Genomic DNA, 21,204 nt, shown 5'->3' on the forward strand with positions numbered 1-21,204 from the left:
TTAGAAAAATCAAACGTCTCCGTACAGACAATGGTGGAGAGTACAAAAATGATCCATTTTTAAAACTCTGTGAAGAAGAAGGTATTGTTAGACACTTCACTGTCAGATCTACACCACAACAAAATGGGGGTGGCAGAGCGAATGAACCGGACATTAGTGGAGAAGGTTCGTGTATGTTGTCTAATGCTGGGTTAGGCAAAGAATTTTGGGCTGAGGCTTTGGTATATGCTTGTCACCTTGTCAACCGCTTACCATTGACTGCTAGTGGTGGTAAAACACCATTAGAGAAATGGTTTAGAGAACCTGCTACAGATTATGATGCCTTACATGTGTTTGGTTCCACTGCATACTACCATGTTAAGGAGTCAAAGCTGGATCCAAGAGCAAAGAATGCGGTCTTTATGGGGATCACCTCTGGTCTGAAAGGCTATCGTCTTTGGTGTCTAGAAACAAATAAAATAATCTTCAGTATGGATGTTACCTTTGATGAATCTACTATGTTGAGAAAGGTGACTTTAGAAAAATTAGAGCAGACAGATGGAACTCTCAAACAGGAGGAGTTTGAAGGAAGCAGAATTGACCCAGCCAGTAAAGAAACTAATGTTGACTCTCCTATGGTAGAAGAAGAGTCATATGAAGAAGAGGTTCAGACCCAAGAACCTCCATAACAACATGAATCAATTGCACTTAGAAAGGAAAAGAGGACCATTAGACAACCTACTCGTTATGCTGATATGGTCTCTTTTGCATCACCAATTTCAATTGATGACGTTCCTGCCACTTTTAATGAAGCAGTCCAAAGTTTAGAACATAAAAAGTGGAGGATTGCCATGAATGAAGAAATGCAATCCCTTCAAAAGAATCAGACGTGGAAACTAGATAGTCTTCCGAAGGAAAAGAAGGCAATTGGGTGCAAGTGGGTATATGCAAAGAAAGATGGATTTCCTGACAAGAATAACATCCGCTACAAAGCAAGATTGGTGGCTAAAGACTACGCTCAAATGGAAGGAGTTGATTATAATGAAGTTTTTTCTCCAGTTGTAAAACATTCCTCCATCAGAATTTTGTTGGCTTTGGAAGCACAGTTGGATTTGGAACTAGTTCAGATGGATGTAAAAACTGCATTTTACATGGAGACTTGGATAAGGAAATCTACATGACTCAGCCAGATGGATTCAAAGTTGCTGAAAAAGAAGAGATTGTGTGCAAATTAGAAAAATCTTTGTACGGATTGAAGCAATCTCCAAGGCAGTGGTACAAACGATTTGACAAGTTTATGATAGGGCAGAAGTACACAAGAAGCAAATATGATCATTGTGTGTATTTACGCAAGCTACAAGACAGATCATATATATATCTTCTTCTTTATGTTGATGATATGCTGATAGCTTCCAGGAGTCAGACAGAAATTGCGAAACTAAAGACTCAATTGAACAGGGAGTTTGAGATGAAGGATCTTGGTAAAGCGAAGAAGATTTTAGGCATGGAGATATCAAGGGATAAGAAATTGGGGATGTTTTGTTTGTCTCAGAAAGAATATGAGGAAGGTACTAAAATATTTTGGCATGAATGAGAAGTCAAAACCAGTTAGTATACCTCTTGCTCCTCATTTCAAGCTCGGTGCATCCATGTCGCCTAAGGATGATGCAGAACAGGAATACATGTCAAAGGTTCCGTATGCAAGTGCTGTTGGTAGCTTGATGTATGCAATGGTTTGTACAAGACCCGATATTTCACAAGCAGTTGGGGTTGTGAGCAGGTATATGCATGATCCTGGAAAGAGCATTGGCAAGCTGTGAAATGGATTCTGCGGTATATTCTGAACACCGTAGATGTTGGTTTGGTCTTTCAGCAGGACAAACAAGATGGTCAGTATGTAGTTGGGTATTGTGATTCAGACTATGCAGGTGATTTGGACAAGGGTCGATCAACTACTGGTTATGTGTTTACATTTGCAAAGGCACCAGTCAGTTGGAAGTCCACCTTACAGTCAACAGTGGCTTTGTCTACTACAGAGGTAGAGTATATGGCAGTTACAGAGGCTGTGAAAGAGGCAATTTGGCTTCATGGGTTGCTTGGTGAATTGGGAATGGAACAGAAGCACGTCAAAGTGCATTGTGACAGTCAGAGTGCTATTCATTTAGCAAAGAACCAGGTTTACCATGCAAGGACAAAGCATATCGATGTTCGATATCACTTTGTATGAGAGATTCTAGAAGAAGGTGGAGTCATAATCCAGAAGATTCGGACCACTGAGAATGCTGATGATATGTTGACAAAAGTGGTAACTGTAGTCAAGTTTAAACATTGTTTAGACTTGGTCAATATTGTTACAAATTGAAAGATGAATTTGCAGACACTACTGAAGATTGGATTTTTGAGAGATGTGTGTGGAATTTTCCAAGGTGGAGATTTGTTGGTTTTTTGGCAAAATCCCACATTGGTTGTGTATAAGGAGGAGGGGAAATTCTTTTGTTATAAATAAAGCCCTCCTCCTCCTTAGTTTAGCATCCCACAAATATAAGTCTTCTTCTATATTAAAGGCTATTTGTATTCTTTCTTTCTCTTTGTAATATTTCCTCTATTAGTGAAATATTATTTTAGTAGTGTTCGAGGAGGTAGGCATAATTTTGGCCTAACCTCGTTAAATTTTGGTGTTCTCTTTATGTCTATTTAATAGCTATTGTCGGGTATAGTTGTTAATTATTGTCCTATTAAAATGGCTTGTCTTGGTAGTTATGTCTAAGGAAAGTGGGTTTTAAGAGGGACCATTATGACCCCTCCTCTTTCCTGGGAATCTACCTTGGTGTGATTTTTAGTACAATTGTTTTCACACTAGTCACCTAGATAATAGTTTTCAAGGTGAATTTGTTATTATTGGTGGAAATTAACCCAAATTCCAAAACACAGCAGAGGGAGATTCAAAGTAGTGCAAGAAAGGTAAACTATGTTGCTTGTATATAAAAGCAGAAAACTTGATATTTCGATTATCTTGGGATATTAAATTTGGTGGATATAATGGATTTCTAGCTCGAGTTTCGTCGAATCAGGTGGGAAAAGAATTGATGGCCGGAGATTTCGGTGGCATGGCTGGCATCGTCTCCGGTTATCACCTCCACACCCTCAGAATCCGACAACAAAGCATGGATTCCGGCTCTGCCTTTAGCATCCTACGTCGGGTGGTTGCCGGGGAAGGACCTGGTGCACTCTACAGAGGAATGGCTTCACCATTGGCGTTAGTAACCTTTCAGAATGATATGGTTGTCCAGATGTCTACCATTCTTTCACAAGCATTTGACTCGTCTGCTTGTGCCAGCGATCCACCTTCCTACAAAGGTGTTGCACTAGGAGGACTTGGAATTGGGGCCTTACAGAGCATCATGCTTTCTCTGGTAGAACTAGTAAAAATTCTGCTGTAATTGCACAACACAAGTGCTCATACAGGGCCAATTAGTATTGCTAAAACCCTACTAAAAACAGAAGGGTTGAGGGGAATATACAGGGGTTTTACCATCATTGCGCTTCGAGATGCACATTCACCTTGTCGAAACGATTTTTTCCTTAAAGTTGAGATTTAAAAAATCACATCATTTTTAATTATTTTTTCGGATTAACTTTTAATTAAAGTAGTGTAATTAAAAAACCTCTCATTTCAAAAAATTTAGGATTTCTTTTACGATAGAAAAATATGGTTCGAGGAGTCGCCACCAATATTTGATTAGGGTGTGATTGAGCAACCAAAAATGTTTTGTCATTTTAAATAAAAATTGATTTTAATTAAAATAACAAATTGAAATATGCGTTACCAGAAAATCGAGTTCAAGATTCGGTTACGCGTGGGGAAGGATTGACACCCGACAGCGCCCTAAATCGGTACCTATTCGATTAATTAACGTCTTTGCAATGAACTTTACAAATTCGAACTTAATTTGATTTTTGATCCCATAAAACAAAAATGTGAATTTAATAATATTCAAAAGCACCCAAATAAATTGATTTAAAATTACCGAGTCGTTTTAGAAAGATAAAGAATGTTTGATTATTTAAAAATATCGAGACCAGATCTTATATGAGTTGTAACAACCTTTTCTCGAAAAATTTAAATAACCGAATATTTCATTTTCTTTCGTTCTCAAATTTTAAGTGACAAATCAACTTTTTATGTTTCACTTTTGGGATACACATTTAATTTAAAATCGTCAAAACGACCCTCTAATGAGTTAAGACAAGTCACTCAAGATAATTTTAAATTAAAAGGGTATTACCCTTAGTCCGATTATATATTTATGAGTTAAGTTATGCACATGAGGGTATCATACAAATTATGCAACGGATGGCGCCATGTTAAATAAATAATAAAATCTAATTATATAAATATGGTCAAACATGCTTACACGTAGGATTAAATTAAATAACATATTTTATTTAGGCATCACAAACTAAAAAAAAAAACTATGAACATCCAAGGGCTAAAACGAACATAAAAAATTTAGCAATAGAAAATGAAATCGCAAAGCAGGAACATATATGCTTAAGGGACTAAAATACACAAGAAATAAAATTACAAGTTAAATTCGAAAGTTCATACAAAACCAAGATAACTAGCTCCAGGACTAAAACAAGAATCCACAAAATTACAGTTCAAATGTAAAAACAACATGGAATCGAAAACAACTTAGCCTAGGACTAAAAAGAAAACGCGTAAACTTAGAAGATATAAACAGAAACCCAAAAGACAACAATCTACATACCAAAATGAAAAACTTTGAACATTAGAGGATTACACACATGATTAGCCCCTCTTTGGCCAGACACGCATTTCCTTAAGCCTAAGCACTGTCGTTTTATGCTTCACTTATAACCCTTAAACTAAAATTAAAGCCCTATGTATTATTTGACCAGCATCCTCGTCATTCTTCACTGTCTCAACCCCCTCCCCTTTTCCTTCTTTCATTCTTCTTCTCTAACCTCACGGCCATCACTCAACGCTACCCAACTCTTCGACAATGGTATGGTACTCGAAACACTAAGGTAAATTTTAAACCTTATTTATTTCTACTTTTTTTATTAAACCCGATAGATGATAACCCAAGACCGAAAAATGTCACGCGAGGACTAAAAAAACCCACTGCCATTCTACCCAACTCTGACAACATTGACACCTCGGCAAAGGAACCCTAAAGTCTAAGATTCATTCATTTCAACGATAAACCGAAGGTACCTATTTCTGTCTTCATAATTTTCGGATTTGCATAGTTTGAAAATTATCAAAACAAACGAAGAAAAATAATAATATAAACAATAATGAAAGAAAAACCTCGTATGAACTGAATTTCTCTTTGTATTGCTTTGGTTCGCTGAAAAGAGGGAACTCTTCGGTTTCCTTTGATCTTCAAATAAGAGGAAAATACAGTATATTATGTTTTCGTTTTATCTCTGTAAAAATCAATAGGGGCTCTATGTTTTTTTCCTGACTGTGTAATCTCCCCCTTTGATAGTGGTTAATCCCCAGTAAAAAACCAACTCTCTTTAGTTTTTGATTCCTCCCCCGAAAATATAGCCTCCACATTTTTCTAGTTTTTTTCTTTATCTTCTCATAATTGTTCGTTTTGCAGGGCTCTACGTGGACTGGAAGTTGGAATGATAAGTTTCTGTTTTGGGCTCCCATTAATCCAAATTTGCATCTTGTACTGGATACAAAACCTTCGGACAAAAACGAGCATCTACAGCTGCCCTTCTTTGCTCATTATCATGTAACGAGAATAGAGCAAAGATCAATACATGGTCAAGTTTGTTCAGCCATGAGAACTTCAAAAGATTAAACCACTCCATTGTTACTTCGATATAAATGAGACTTGAAAAATCTTCGAATGCCGGGTTCGCTCCCTATTCATATAGACAGTATAAGACTCGAACAATCTACAACAAACGTGTCCGCTCCCTATTCCTTCAGAGAGTATAAAACTCGAGCAATTTTCAATAAACGGGTCCGCTCCATATTCCTTCAGGGAGTATAGGACTCGAACAATCTTTAGCAAACGGGTCCGTTCCCTATTCCTTCAGGGAGTATAAGACTCAAATAATCTTCAACGGGTTCGCTCCCTATTCTTTCAGGGAGTATAGAACTCGAACAATCTTCTGACAATGGGTTCGCTCCCTATTCTTTCAGGGAGTATAGAACTCAAATAATCTTCTAAAAATGGGTTCGCTCCCTATTCTTTTAGGGAATATAGAACTCGAACAATCTCGTTTTGCTCCACTACTCTTCTGTGAAGACTTATAGATGATTTGCTTCACTACTCTTCCATGAAGGCTTAAGTTTGATTTGCTTCAAAGGTCGAACCTAAAAATCAAACATTATCAATCATTAATGTATGCTTGAAAAAATTATACTCAAAAATTTAGAATTTGAGAAAATTTTTGAAAATCCATCTCCATCGTGAAAACTTGTCTGGAAGACACTAGATATGTGAATATACTTTGGTTCAATTTTCATTAAACATCATTCTTTTCAAGATTTCAAAACTAGTTATCCTCACCTTGATGTTTAATATCTTCAATCTTCAACTATCTTTGAAAAACCTGTAAATGCTTAAGTCATCATGCAATTATGAATGTCATGATCCTACTTATGCCTAAAATGTATGCAATTATGCAATTAATGTGTTTTCTTCTTTGAAGGAACATCATCTCCTTTTGATCTGGATGGAACTCGGTTTCATATTAGGCATAAAACATTTGATTAGTTCACCCCAGTTAATAATCTCAATACCATATCTTTCAATTTAACAGGACTTTGACTTCTTCATTTCCTGAAACCCGCCAGTACCCATGACCAACTCCTTGATAAATGACAATTTCTTTGGGTCATCTATTAATGACTGAGATTTTCTATGAATTCCAAGGTTTTAGCTTCCCGTAACAACACAAGGTTACATGTTAAAACCATTATCAGCTTCAGAATACCTGCATTTTCTAAAAACCTTTTGTACAATAATACAAAATGATCTTATGTACTTCAAGTTAAGCTATATGTTTTAACCTTTCAAAATAAGATGTTTGCAAAAGGGAAATTAACAAGAAAAGACATCTCTTTATTTATATAAATGCAGAGAATTTTTAGGTAACTATATGCCAAACTTTTAACTGGAAACAGTAAAAGAACAAAAGAGTAGGCGTCTTCAAATATCAATTATGCAAATGCTTTTGAACTGGCACCCCGTTAGAATGACTCAAGTGTAGCTTCTGTCAAAATGATCTCCAACATTGTGATGATGCTTAAGAGTGTGAAGCTCTTTCTGAATTCCCAAATCTCTCATTATTGGATGCCCTAAACCAGTATTGAATCTCGTGTGCATTCAATATTTCTCCTGATTATTTCCATCGAGACTCGTTAATCTTTGGTCTCAACCCTAATCACCAATTGTCATTATTTCTACTCATATCAGGAGCTCTTTCCACATTCAAAATCAAATCAAAACCTCCACCATGCACGAATTCCAAATTTAACCTCAAGTCGTCCTTTTCGGGTTTTCAACTTGAGACCTCATTTTTATTTTCTTTTTCTATTTTCTTTTTCCATTTTTTTCTTTCTCTTTCTCTTTTTCCTTTTCCTTTTTCCTTTTCTTTTTTTTTTTCCTTTTTTCCTTTTTTTCTTTTTTTCTTTTTTTCTCTTTTTCATTTTTTCATTTTTTCATTTTTTTTCTTTTTCATTTTTTCATTTTTTCATTTTTTTCTTTTTTTTTCCTTTTTTTTTTCTTATTCAAGAAAAATATCTCTTAACTGCGTCGGAATTCACTGGATAGGGTAATTTCGATCCATCCATTTCAGTCAAGACTAGAGCTTCTCCAGAAAATGTTTTCTTGACATCATAAGGTCTTTCCCAGTTGGGCATCAATTTTCCTCGAAAATCCTTCTGAATAGGCAAAATCCATCTAAGCACCAAATCTCCTTCATGCAATTCTCGAAGGTGAACTTTCTTACCATGTGCTCGTATCATACGTTTTTGGTACATCTGATCATGATAAATAGCTTTTATCTTTTCTTCAATCAGATTCAATTGGTCATACCTGGTCTGTACCTATTCTGCCTTATTTAGCTTCACCTCTGACAAAATCCGAAGTGAAGAAATTTCCACCTCAATAGGTAGAACATCTTCCATCCCATATACCAGAGAAAACGGGTTGCCCCAGTTGACTTCTGTACTGAAGTTCGATAAGCAAAAAGAGCAAATGGAAACTTCTTATGCCAATCCTTATAGGTTTCGGTCATTTTCTCTATGAGCCTTTTGATTTTTTATTAGCCGCCTCTACTGCCCTATTCATCTTTGGGCGATAAGTGGTGGAATTATGGTGCTTTATTTTAAACTACTTACAAACCGATTCAATTATCTTATTATTTAAATTCAATGCATTATCGAAGATAATCCTCTTTGGAAAACCATATCTACAAATGATCTCCCTCTTTAAAAATTTACATACTATCGACTGGGTAACATTGGCATAAGAAGCTGCTTTACCCACTTCGTGAAGTAATCTATGGCTACCATAATGAAGCGATGACCATTTGAGGCTTTGGGCGAAATTTGTCCAATAACATTCATGCCCCATATTGAGAATGACCACGGAGCTGTCATTACATGCAACGGATGAGGAGGAGTATGTATCTTATCTCTATAAATCTGGCATTTGTGGCATTTTCAGGCATAATTAATATAGTCAGTTTCCATAGTTTACCAATAATACCCAAATCTCATAATCTGCCTAGCCATAACATGCCCATTAGCTTGGGTACCACATATTCCTTCACGCACTTCTTCATGAATCAACTTGGCTTCTTTCGTGTCCACACACCTTAACAAAACCTGATCTAGACTTTTCTTGTACAAAGTCTCACCATCAAGCACATACCCTGATGTCATTCTTCTAATGGTTCTCTTATCATTCTCAGTGGCATGCTCCGGATAACTCTGATACCTTATATATTGCAAGATATCATAATACCAAGGGTTTCCATCTTCTTCTTCTTCAATATTAAAATAATGGGTTGGATACTCATAAGCCTTCATTTCAATGGGTGTCATATTTGAATGCTCGTTCATCTCAAATGATACTGCCAGTGTGGCCAAGGCATCTTCCATTTGATTATCTTCTCTGGGGAGATAATTGAAAGTTACTTCTTCAAATTCTTTAGCAAGTTCCAAAACCAATTTACGATATTCTACAAGCTTGGTATCTTTTGTCTCCCATTCTCCCCTAAGTTGGTAGATTACCAAAGCTGAATCCCCATACACCTTAAGCATTTTTACTTTGCGTTCAACAACAACTCTAAGACCCAGAACACAAGCTTCATATTCAGCCATATTGTTTGTACAATCAAAATTAAGCCGATTGGTGAAAGGATAATGCTCTCCCTCTGGTGAGACCAAAATTGCCCCAATTCTGTGTCCTATAGCATTTGAAGCACCATTGAAGTTCAACTTCCAATATTTACTAGCGGATGTAACTGCTTCTTCCACTGAAATAGACATTAAATCCTCATATGGGAAATCAAAGCTCAATGGCTCATATTCTTCCGAAACCCTTCTTGCAATGAATTTCGATTTAGCACTTCCTTTAATTGCTGTCTAGTTTACATTCTAGATTTCAAATTCAGACAATAGGATTTGCCAACGAGCTAATCTTCCAGATAATGCAGGCACACCCATTAGATACTTCAAAGGATCAAGCTTGGATATAAGCCAAGTAGTATGATACACATATATTGCCTAAGCCTTCGGGTAGCCCATACTAAAGCGCAGCACAATTTTTCAATTGGTGAGTACCTCATCTCATATTTAGTGAACTTCTTGCTGAGATAATAGATAGCCCTCTCTTTCTTCTCAGTTTGGTGACATTGCCCCAATACACACCCCATTTAATTTTCATAAACTAACAAATAAATAATTAAGGGTTTATCTGAGATGGGTGGCGCTAAGATTGGAGTATTCGACAAATATCTCTTCACTGCTTCAAAAGCTTTTTGACAGTCCTCACTCTATTCTCTCGAGTTATTCTTGCGAAGAAGGCAAAATATAGGATCGCATTTTTCAGTCAACTGTGAAATAAACCGAGTTATATAATTCAATCTCCCCAAAAATCCTCTGACCTCTTTTTGTGTTCTTGGGGGTGGTAAATTTTGAATGGCTTTTACTTTATCTGGATCTATTTCAATTCTCTTTCGTCTCACTACGAATCCCAAAAGCTTTCCAGATGTCACCCCAAAAGTACATTTATTTGGGTTGAGTTTTAGCTGGTATCTTCTTAGTCTTTTAAAGAGCTTTCTTAAATTCCCAATATGTTCTTCCTCTGTCTTGGCTTTGACAATCATATCATCGACATAAACTTCTATTTCTTTATGCATCATGTCATGAAATAACATCACCATGGCCCTTTGATATGTTGCCCCTGCGTTCTTCAATCCAAACGATATTACTTTATAACAAAACGTTCCCCACATGGTAACAAACGTAGTTTTTCCATATCTTCAAGGTTCATCTTAATTTGATTGTAGCCAGAGAAACCATCCATAAAAGAGAACAAAGAATTTCCAGCAGTATTATCCACTAAAGTGTTTATATATAGCAAAGGAAAATTATTCTTTAGACTAGCTAGGTTGAGATCTCTATAGTCGACACACATTCGAACTTTCCCATCCTTCTTCGGTACTGGGATGATATTCTCCACCCACTCAGGATATTTAGCCACTTTAAGAAACCCGACATCAAATTGTTTCTTCACTTCTTCTTTAATTTTGAGAAGCATCACGGGTCTCATTCTTCCTAGTTTTTGCTGTACCGGCTTATATTCAGGCTTTATTGACAGTTTGTGGACAACCAATTTTGTATCTAAACTTGGCATATATTCGTATGACCAAGCAAACACATCCTTGTATTCCTGAAGTAATTCTATCAAATCATGTCGTCCTCCAACAGACAAAGTGATACCAATCTTTACTTCTCTCTTATCCTCATCCGTCCCCAAATTCAAAATCTCAGTAGGCACTTTATAAGGCAGAATCTGCTTATCTTTATTCTCCACCATTTTCAATAATTCAGAAGGTAGTTCACATCCCTCATCATCATTACAACCTTTGATTTCCCCTTGACATATAGGCTTCTCGAAATCAATCTCTGGGTCAGGGTCATTAACATTCATATTATTGATATCTGAGTTCCTAAAAGAATAACGAAAGAGAAGATATATATACATATGGGAGGATATTTTCCCATATAAATAAATAGAAAGAAATAATACATACATATATACAACGAAGAATGAAAAAAATGCATGGGAGAATATTTGCCATTTTGAACTAACATAATGCATCTTTTATTGAAAGCAAGCAAAAACAAACAGCCTAACTCTTTACATAAAATCACCTATTGCCCCAATGTATGAACAACATGGGAAAGTTCTAGTGCATTACTCTGTAAAAGACGTGTAAACTACTGGCAGTTCTTCCGCGGTCCAATTGTTCAACACGAAGGCCGGCGATGCAGGGTAAATGCACGTAGCTCTCATTTCCTCAAACTCATCATCTGTTATAACATTAATGCCTAAATCTCCTAAGGCATTCTCAACCATCACTTCATTATTCCTCGAATTCCCTTGAAACATATGCCCTCCTCATATGAAAGTGTTGCTCAATGGCAGAAAAGTCATGGGTTCCCAGCTAAGGTCTTCACCAGCCAATTTGGCATTTCTCATTTCCTGACCCTTTTTTAATTCCCCTAAGTTTATCCTTTGAAGTTGGCAAATACCCCAAACAAAACCGATCTCTTTTAGTAACAGGGCAGATTGGATTCACCGATCCTTGTAACTGACTTCCTAACCCTTTCCCAACTTTCGCTCATCTTCCAAGGGTAAGCTTGAGTCCCATTTTGGTACAGTTTGACAATCTAGGCCTTAGTATCTTCTTGCATTTGGCCACAAACGTAGCATTGACAAACTCTAACGATCTGAAAGAACATTTGATGGCTAGCTCATCCACTTCAATGTACGGAGACAATAGTAGAAACAGAAGCAATGATGTCCTCTTCAACGTGAATACATACTAACCTTCCATCAATTACAAATTTTAGTCTCTGGTGCAATGTTGATGGAACTGCACCGGCCTGATGAATCCAAGGCCTTCCCAACAAGCAATTGTACGTAGGCATAATGTGCATCACGAGAAATTCCACTTCATAAGTTGTTGGACCAATAGTTAGTGGAACATCAATCTTGCCTAACACTTCTCTTTTAGTCCCATCGAAAGCTTGAACCACACTTTGACAGCTTCTCATAAGTGTATTATCTAATAACAGCTTCTTCAGAGTCACCAAGGGCATCACATTCAAAGTCGAACCATTATCAACCAATACTCGAGACAGCACATGCCCTTTGCACTTAACTGTGATATGCAAAGCCTTATGACTGCCAATCATCCCATAAGGGATCTTATCCTCAGAAAAAGATATAAAATTATCAGCTTGTATGTTGGAAACCAATCGATCCAACTTTTTTATGGGTGACTCCTTTGGAACAAATGTCTGGTTTAAAACTTTCAACAAAGCATTTCTATGGGCCTCTAAACTCAGAAGTAGTGATAAGAGAGAGATATGACAGGCAGCTTGTGTAGCTGTTCAATAACGCTATATTCACTGTGTTTTATGAAGTTTAAAAATTCCACTGCTTCACTCTCAGTTATAGGTTCATTGATGATGGGCTCATCTTCTTTTATCTACACATCAACCTTTTTCCTCTTATCAATAGTAACCTTCTTCTCAGAACACATGTCGCTTCTAGTAAAGTGTCCCACCTAATCTATTTCTTCACTTTCTTTTGTTACCTCTCCCATTTGGCAATGATATCTCTAGGGCATCTGTTTATTATCTCGATATAAGAATGGAGATGGAGGCGTAATAACCACTTTCATAGTTACCATTTCGTTCACTCGATTCTTGGGAGTAATGATTAGGGGACAAATAGCATTGTACACCCCTTTAGACGATCCTTCCGAAGCGTAAACTTCCACTTCTTCTTCTTCATCAATCTCTCTAAAGAACTCTATTTCTTTACTATCCATCATGTCTTATACTAGAGCTAGGAAATCAAGACATCATTGAATATTATGTCCTTCATTGTTATGATATTGGCATACCTCTCCACTGTTAAGCTATTCACATGTCAAACTGGGCTTCAACAATCCTACCTTGACCATTTGGCACCACACCCAATACATGGGTGATACCACCTCACTAACCTTCCTTATAATTCTTCTTTATTTCTCTTCAGTAACTGCATTAACCCCTGCCCCTGCATGGCTTGGCAATGGATTATGAGTTATATTCGTCTGTTCACTGTCACCAAAGTTGATGACATTCCTTGTTCTCAAAGTTTGGAAAACCTTTTTAAACACAATACAATTTTCAATAGAATGCCCAGGATTCCCCGTATGGTACTCGCACTGAACACTAGCATCATACCATTTGGGAAATGAGGTTGCATTGGTGTCACATGATACGTGAAACTACATGTCGGTCATATAATATCTGAAATAATTCCTTATATGTCATCGAGATAGGGTCAAATTGAGGCCTCTATCTCTTCTGATCCCTTGCCCATTGTCTATTGTCATTTTGTATTGATGATTCTGTTCCTTGTGGTCGGGACACGGTGATGTTATTGTAATCATATTGTCTCACGTTGATGACTTCATTTTCCTTTTTCCTCACTGGTGACCTCTTATTGGACTCTCCTCCCTCGAGCTTTCCGCTCTTAACTGTCATTTTAATCATTTCTCATGTCGTAACTATATCAACAAAACTTCGATTGGACCAAATCAGGAACTAAACTTAATTCTTTAGTGTCAAGTCCATACATGTTGGTATCTTCTTTCATAGCCCGAACTTTGCTTGCCAACTGTTTATATTGTTCCTCTAATTGCTTGTTTTGGTCTTTTTTTGGCTTCTTCATCAAGGTCCGGAACCTGGTGATATTGATGTTCTTCAGCATGTGAACTAGATCCAGGATATAAGTTCACAGAAGCACCGACCAGATTAATGTGTACTTTCCTAGTATGAACAGGCGTCTCTTGAATATTCTGATATTGTGCTGGGGTGAACCCTGGAGGATAAAGTGGTTCCTCAGTTACATCTCCTGGTACATGGCTTTTCCCATGTTCCGGATATCTTCCTTCCAACAGACTTACAAACTTGGCAATTATCTCATTCTGGGCATTCATCATGTCTTCTTGCATTTTCTTTATATTCTCTTACAACTCTAGCTGAGTTTTCTCAAGTTGAGCAATTTCATCATTCATGACCTTTTTTCGGGTATTATAGGGATGCTTGGAAGTTCCCAGTATTCCTCTGTCACACAGTTCTTTTGTTAACATTGATGTTTATTAATGAATATGAATTATATGATTGTGAATAAATAAAATACGATGCAAAAATTTAAATGCATTACAAAAAATAAAAAAAATGTATATGAAAAATGTAGGGTATTGATCCTAGAACGACTCCTTAGACAACTCTTTATATTAGAACGACGTTCAATTACAAAGTTCAAATATATCACAAATAAATCTGCACTATTTCTCCTATTTGTTGTACATGTGCTAGCAACTCCACAATCTTCTGGTTTTCTTCAACCTTGGGATCCAGTTCTTCACTTATATCAGCAACTTCCTCAGATATATTGATAAAATATTGAGCTATTCCCCGCGCATGTCCTAGGTAACAAGCAATAAGGTCCTCTCTTTGCTTAACTCTTGCCTGAGCTTGCTCTCATTGAAAAAGCCACTGTATAGCTCCCTCATAAGGAACTATCGATAACTCACTTGCTTGCCTCTGAAAATCCTGAACCATAGCCTCAAGTTGACTCACTTGTTTCTTCAAACTTTCAACATCCTCATGGCTTCCCTGCTTCGGTATCATCGTAATATAGCCTCTAAACTTAAAATCTTTCCTTTCAACTTCTCATTATGGGCTTGACTCTCTTGTAATCGTTGCTCTAAAGAACTCTTTTCTTTAGATAAAATCTTAACTTGGTGTCTGTTTTGCTTGAGCTCTTCTTGACTCTCTCCGGCTACTCTCTGGCTACTCTCTTGAGGCTTGCCACTTCTTGCCTCCATTCAACAGATAACTTACTCGAGCTAAAAGATGTCTTAGCTTTTACCATTCACTGATAAGTTGACTGAAGATCGCCAAAGTCTAGCCGAAGTTGCTTCTCCACTCTTTCAATTCGATCCGCTCTACCCTTTTAAATATCAATCTCCAATCCTTTTTGATACACTTCATCCTCTAGTTTCTACAAAGTCGCTCTCCATTGTTTCCTTTCTGCCTCGAAATCGCGCTTAGCTAGCTCTAATGGAGATGGCACCATTCTCAAATGTTCTTCTATAGGTTTAATATTTCCAGGATTCCTCATCGGGATGTTGTCATTTACTCGACTACTTCTCCACTGCTCATACTCTTAAGATAAATCGAGATCATAAGTGAACAGATTTACACGACGAGTCTGTTTCCAAGCCTCAACAACCCCCTTGACTTTACTCATATATTGTTCTCATTTGAATGCAAAATCTGACCCTACCAAGTCCCATATGGCTGGAATATATTGCCTTGACCCATACTGTCTGGAAACTAGCAGCGGTGCATACCCGACAGAACCCCATATACCTGGCAAAGGAACCTAATCTCGCTCTCCACATCTATAAAGTATATCTAAAGAGACATTACACGAAGCTCTCCACAAGAAATCACTATCACTGATATCCTTGAAGATGACCATCCATTTTTATTCAGTGAAGCCTTCAGGCCATTCTTTAGAAATGAAATCCTTCAAAGGTAAAAACCCATCTAGAAACACTCGTTCTGGTGCCCTTTTAACGTGTTTGAAATGACTAAGAATCCACACTAGCAGCATGGGCGCACACCCTATAAAATTCTTTCTCCTTCTCGCCTACAATAACTCAAAGAGAATGGCTGAAACAAGATCTATGTGCTTGTCTAGTCTTTCAAATAGGTCAACGACTGATACGTCTACATATCCTAGCACCTTCAGAAAAATAACGACCCCATAAATCCCTAAAGCAAATAGGTCAAGCTTCTTTCTCTTATCAGGGTGACGATCAATTACTTCTTTCAGAGCAGCCCAAAAGATGCATTTATTGTCTCATTTCTTCTTAATATTTTTATTACCCAATCTTCACTCATTCCGGCCATCAATAGTAATTTCTTCTTAAATGAAGGAGTGACTAGCAACTTGGTATATATTTTATCCATTTGGGACCTCGGATAACGGACCAAAGCTTGATACTCCTCTATTGTTGGTGTTAGATCCACTCTACCAAATGTGAAACATCTATAAGCTGAATTCCAGAACTACGCCAATGCTCTAAACAAATTCCGGTCAAGAGGAACATCCAGAAGATAAGGAATATCGCCATACAACTGATAAAACATCTCCTTATCGGCTACTTCCTATCTTCCCCATACCTCTTTTAGCTCACTTAGATCATTCTGACGTACGTTGATGTGAGTGTAACCAAATAACTCTGACACGTATCCGGGCATCATACTATCTCTGTTGGTCAGCTGGGACTGTTTCGACCACCTCATAACATCTGCATTGTTTTCAACCTCTTTCTGAACCTTTCATTCCATATTACTAGCCTTCTATATGGGTATCGATCCCAAATCAACACCATGAAATGGATAATGCAATGCAAAACAAAAAGAAATAAAACAAAGATAAAAGAAAATCAATTAATAAACATAAATCAATTAATCGGGGGTAATATTTTGTTAAAGAATCCTACCCACACATGTTGGCTGCCCAATCATACTATATCAGATCCTACCCAACATGATATCTACCCCCATGCTTTGTTTGAACATTACAACTCTAACCGCATGATATCTAATTCGCATGCTTGCTTGAAAAATAAACCTAACCGCATGATATCTAGTTCGTATGTATTTATTCGAAAAATGAAAATAAATGACTCAAAAAAGCTTTTCCTTGTGTACCCTCCTCACGGGATTCTTAAGGTTCGGGTTAGGCTCAACCTAAGTTCAGGCTCTATATTCACTATATATTGGGTTCGGTTCTAAAGTAATAGGTTCTTGAATTGTCCTTGTCGGTGCCCCCTTGGGCTACCGAACCCTCAATCCTGGCCAATCACAGGCTTTTGGGATCGAGTTCAATTTCGAGGGAACACATCTCCTTATGTCCATGCGGAGGTGAATACCATCACGAGGACCATAAGGTGTGAGCTCTAGGAGCGATCCACTATCCCATGCGAAGGTGAAAACCACACGAGGGCATAGTCTCTCACTCCTACTTAAATAGGACAGATCGTGATTTTAGCTCATGTCATGATAATGCAGTTGTGCAGTGTGTGAGGAAAAGCAAAAAAACACATAATAAAAAAACACTCAAAAATCAATTCTTATTTCACACAATTAATCTAAAACCATTAGCAAACAGATCATTATAATTATTTATTGGTTAATCGAACTACAAATCAAAACGCAAACAAAACTTATTTAAAACCAAACAAGGGATCAAAAACCAAATTAAAACGAATTTATAACTTTCAATTACAAAGACAATTAATTAATCGACTATCGACCTGACTCTCTAAAAAAGTCTCCAGTGGAGTTGTCAAACTGTCGAAACGATTTTTTCCTTAAAGGTGAGATTTAAAAAAACCCACATCATTTTTAATTATTTCTTCGGATTAATTTTTAATTAAAAAGTAATGTGATTAAAAAACCTCTCGTTTCGAAAAATTTAGATTTCCTTTACGATAGAAAAATACGATTCAAGGAGTCGCCACCAATCTTTGATTAGAGTGTGATTGGGCACCCAAAAATATTTTGTCATTTTAAATAAAAATTGATTTAAATTAAAACAACAAATTGAAATTTGCGTCACCAAAAAATCGAGTTCGGGAGTCGGTTACGCGTGGGGAAGGATTAGCACCGTCACAGTGCCCTAAATCGGTACCTAGTCGATTAATTAACGTCTTTGCAATGACCTTTACAAATTCGAACTTAATTTGATTTTTGATCCCATAAAAAAAAGATGTGAATTTAATAATATTCAAAAGCACACAAATAAATTAAATTAAAATTACCGAGTCGTTTTAGAAAGATAAAGAATATTCGATTATTTAAAAATATCGAGACCAAATCTTATATGAGTTGTAACAACATTTTCTCGAAAAATTTAAATAACCGAACATTTCCTTTTCTTTCGTTCTCAAATTTTAAGTGACGAATCAATTTTTTAGGTTTCACTTTCGGGATATACTTTTAATTTAAAATCGTTAAAACGACCCTCTAATGAGTTAAGACAAGCCACTCAAGACAAATTTAAATTAAAAGGGTATTACCCTTAGTCCAACTATGTATTTATAAGTCGAGTTATGCATATGAGGGTATCATAAAAATTATGCAACGGATGTCGCCATGTTAAATAAATAATAAAATCTAATTCTATACATATGGTCAAACATGCTTACATGTAGGATTAAATTAAATAACATTTTTATTTAGGCATCACAAACTAAAAAAAAACTATGAACATCCAAGGGCCAAAACGAACATAAAAAAAATTCAACAATAGAAAATGAAATCGCAAAGCAGGAACGTAGATATGCTTAAGGGACTAAAATACACAAGAAATAAAATTATAGGTTAAATTCGAAAGTTCATACAAAACCAAGATAACTAGCTCCAGGACTAAAACAAGAATCCACAAAATTACAGTTCAAATCTAAAAACAACATGGAATCGAAAACAGCTTAGCCTAGGACTAAAAAGAAAACGCGTAAACTTAGAAGATATAAACAAAAACCCAAAAAACAACAATCTAAAGACCAAAATGAAAAACTTTGAACGTTAGAGGATTACACACATGATTATCCCCTCCTTGGCCAGGCACGCATTTCCCTAAGCCTAAGCACTGTCGTTTTATGCTTTACTTATAACCCTTAAACTAAAATTAAATTCCTATGTATTATTTGACCAGCATCCTCGCCGTTCTTCACTGTCTCAACCCCCTCTCCTTTTCCTTCTTTCATTCTTCTTCTCTAACCTCACGGCCATCACTCAACGCTACCCAACTCTTCGACAATGGTATGGTACTCGAAACACTAAGGTAAATTTTAAACCTTATTTATTTCTACTTTTTTTTATTAACCCCGATAGATGATAACCCAAGACCGAAAAATGTCATGCGAGGACTTAAACAACCCACTGTCATTCTACCCAACTCCGACAACGTTGACACCTCGGTAAAGGACCCCTAAAGTATAGGATTCATTCATTTCAACGATAAACCGAAGGTACCTATTTTTGTTTTCATAATTTTAGGATTTCCATAGTTTGAAAGTTATCAAAACAAATGAAGAAAAATACTAATGTAAACAATAATGAAAGGAAAACCTTGTATGAACTGAATTTATCTTTGTATTGCTTTGGTTCGCTGAAAAGAGGGAACTCTTCGATCTTCAAATAAGAGGAAAATACAGTATATTCTATTTTTGTTTTGCTATCTCTGTAAAAATCAATAGGGGTTCTATGTTTTTTTTCCTGACTGTGTAATCTCCCTTTTGATAGTGGTTAATCCCCAGTAAAAAAACCAACTCTCTTCAGTTTTTGATTTCTCCCCCCGAAAAATAGCCTCCTCATTTTTCTGGTTTTTTTACTCTATCTTCTCATAAATGTTCGTTTTGCAGGGCTCCACGTGGACTGGAAGTTGGAATGATAATCTTCTGTTTTGGGCTTATTTGGGCTCCCATTGATCCAAATTTGCATCTTGTACCAGATACAAAGCCTCCGGAGAAAAACGAGCATCTACACTCGTGGCTTCTACTTTTGGACGTATGAGTATATGCGAGAACAGCTTCATCCGGGGTGCAGAAAGAGCGGCCAAGAAACCCTCAGAACAATGCCGATATCAGGAGGTTTATCGCGGGTTGCTAGCTAGGTTTGCTGCTATCCCTTGGATGTTGTAAAGACTAGACTGCAGGCTCAGTCACCGGCATCCCCACTCAAGTACAACTGCATCCTTGATTGTCTCCAAAAAAGTGTGAAGCATGAAGGATATAGCGTTCTATGGAGAGGACGGGGGACTGTTGTTGCTCGAGCTTTTCTAGTCAATGGGGCTATCTTTTTCTGCTTACGAGATTGCCTTGTGTAGACACCAAATTTCGTCCCATTATAATATTTAATATAAAACATATTATATATATTATGTGTTATATTATTTATTTGTTTATTTTTTTATTTACAGGCCCAACAGAATGTTCTGGTCCAACCCAGACCTCAGCACACAGCCCAGCTGTACCAGACCCCACGGCCCGAACGCAACAACCCTAGTTCATGGTTCCCAGCTGAGCGTCGCATACCCGAGGACTCCCCATGCTCCACACCTCTCAACACGCCCGGTTCTCTCGGTCACAAGCAACGGTCGTGGGTTCCAAGCAACCAACAAGCATTCAAACAATGAATTTCAGTTTGTTTAGGACTCTATGACTAAAATAGGATGTAAATAAACTATAAATTCATGTAATCAGAACCCATTGAGGGATACGATTGATATACGAAATAACAAGAGAGATTTTTCACACGAAATAGATACAAAATCTTAGCAAAATTCGTAGGAAATATTAGAGTGAAACAGAGGAATTTTCGCAAAGTTTTCGGAAGGAAAAGGTAAAAGTTTGTACCTTTATCGCTTTAGATGCTTGCATGCATGGTCTCTTCGTCATTTTGGTTCGAATAGAACCCAAAAGAGGCGTTTTTAGCCGATGAACAAGGGGCGTTTTCAGGATTTACTTTCGTAGATCTAGCCCCCGAGGTTTGATTTTTTGAAAAACTATATGGATTTTTAAAACGAGGAGGGAAAGAGCTTTTAAAAAATCAAATTTTTTTCGAGTTTTGCCGCCGATGAATTGCGGCCGACGCCGTTCAACGGCGGCGGCAAGGCGGCGTAAGGTGGCCGAAATCTGGGCACCAAGAACACGACAGGTTGTGTTCATCTTTTGGATGAACAAAAGAGAGAATTTGAGTGAGGGAGGGGGGCTCTTGTGCGAAAGAGAAGAGAAATGAAGCAAACTGAATTTTTTTTAGAGTTTATATTTCAACCCGACCCATGTGCGAGG

The 21,204-nt window shown here is 37.1% G+C and overlaps 1 pseudogene; it reads left to right on the forward strand.

Moving 5' to 3' along the window:
• Positions 1 to 1,447: 1,447 nt before the first annotated feature.
• LOC120139777 lies at positions 1,448 to 20,419 on the forward strand (annotated as a pseudogene).
• The last annotated feature ends 785 nt before the right edge of the window (positions 20,420 to 21,204 follow it).

Source organism: Hibiscus syriacus, unplaced genomic scaffold, assembly GCF_006381635.1.
Source record: "Hibiscus syriacus cultivar Baekdansim isolate YM2019G1 unplaced genomic scaffold, ASM638163v2 tig00110773_pilon, whole genome shotgun sequence".
Lineage (NCBI taxonomy): Eukaryota > Viridiplantae > Streptophyta > Magnoliopsida > Malvales > Malvaceae > Hibiscus > Hibiscus syriacus.